This window comes from Amphimedon queenslandica, unplaced genomic scaffold (genome assembly GCF_000090795.2).
Source record: "Amphimedon queenslandica unplaced genomic scaffold, v1.1 AMPQUscaffold_12520, whole genome shotgun sequence".
NCBI lineage: Eukaryota > Metazoa > Porifera > Demospongiae > Haplosclerida > Niphatidae > Amphimedon > Amphimedon queenslandica.
The window spans coordinates 17,902-19,499 of NW_003547243.1; the positions used below are offsets into that span (position 1 = coordinate 17,902).

At 39.3% G+C, this 1,598-nt stretch overlaps 1 long non-coding RNA gene across 1 annotated transcript in view; it reads right to left on the minus strand.

The window, feature by feature from the left end:
• The window catches only part of LOC109587578 (uncharacterized), a 1,405-nt gene extending 716 nt beyond the window's left edge, over positions 1-689 (minus strand). Inside the window, exons 1-3 of the long non-coding RNA XR_002187687.1 lie at positions 433-689; positions 225-348; positions 63-172 (exon numbers count right to left, since the gene is read on the minus strand). This is a non-coding gene — a long non-coding RNA (uncharacterized LOC109587578). The remainder of the gene's footprint in view (positions 1-62; positions 173-224; positions 349-432) is intronic.
• Between the last annotated feature and the right edge of the window lie 909 nt (positions 690-1,598).

Consider the following 1,598-nt stretch of genomic DNA (forward strand, 5'->3'; position numbering starts at 1 on the left):
AATTTAATTCTCCACCAAATTTTCCAGCTATACGGTATTTATTGTCATGTACATGTACTAACTGGATTCTCGGGTCATAGTCCGAATAACTTTGGATTCAAAATGGCCAGAGCAAAAAACCTCAAAAAGATAAACCCACTAATCGAATTGAACTGCACTTTATCTTCAAACTCTAAAGTGGGTGGAGTTAATAAAGGGGTNTGGTTTAGTAGGTGTGGTCTCACCAGGAAATTGTTTGACTGATAGTGTTCGTAATAAATGAATTATTCTCTTCATAACTGAGGGACAGGAACGAGCAGAACTAGTAATGGCACTTATGAGATTCTCAACAAAAAATAATAAATCAGTCTATGGAGAGAGAGAAATAAATTATCATGAATAATAATGTTAATACTGTATTAGAAAATGTTATGTATAGTCAACTAAACTAACTTTTGAGCTCCAGCACTTTACTGGCCATTATTCCTTCTTTGTCATCCTCTGCTAAGCGTCTTATGAAATCCAACAGTTCATCTCTTTGCTTCTTGCTAGCTCCTACCCAGCTCTTCTGAAAGCAGCCAAACAAGTGGTCCAACTGATTGGGAGAGAAGTCCCAGGCTAACTTAACTAACAGTTCATGTATGTTCTTCACTATAGCTTCATGATTACCATCCTATGGGGAGGGGAATAATAGTTATTTATTTTATTAATTTATTGGCCTCGCCCAGCTTTGCGTAGGCGAGGACTAGGTACTCAGTTTGTCTGTCTGTCATTACCCGAGACCGCGTAGGCGTTGGTCGAGGGTAAAGCAGTCGTCCTGTCTGTGTGTTCGCTTTGACCTCCACTTTTGAGCTGACACTGCTTTCTTGTCTTGTCCTAGAGAGTCTTATAATCAACACTGGCTCTAGAAAAAGTTATTCTCTATCTTGGGAATCCTTGATTTGTCTTTTCCGTGGTAAAAGAAGCTGGCAAAGTCGCCAAACGTAGTCGGCTCTCCTGCAGCTCTTTCGTAGTGAAAGCAAAAGAGCAACAGGGCAGATAAAACAATAAAGCAAAGCCTCATCTTTCATTAATATGAGAGGAATTGCTCAAATCTTCTTCGTTTTAAAGATATGATAGCCCAAACTTTCATACCTTGTGAGTTTAGACGAGGCTCTCTTCTCCCGAAGTAGCGGCCAGAGTCTTTTAACATTAGGGACTAGATAGCAGTTTGTATGCAACAAATAGAGCCTAACAAATGTATGCTAAACTGTTTAAAAGTCGAGAAAAACTAAAGCTTTCTTCACCACTTAGGGCCATGTGCCACCATTTACTGTGTGTGCGGGTGGAGCATGGCTTGATTGAGCCACACCTTCATTGCAGCCACACCTTTACATTGCTGCAGCTAGCAGCAGTGCAGCAAATATGCTGGAGCTCTTTGTCTAAAAAAAACAAAAAATTCTCTGTCTGTCTCAAAACATTCACTAAGTTTTAATAAATCTAGTACATGCTGAAGCTTCTTCTTTGTCTTAAAACTTTCACCAATTATTTTCTCTTAATTTATTGAAACTGTTACATACAGATTGTGTCGAGGGGTATGCACTTTAGTGCTCTCGTTCATTCATTCTGTGTGCTAGATT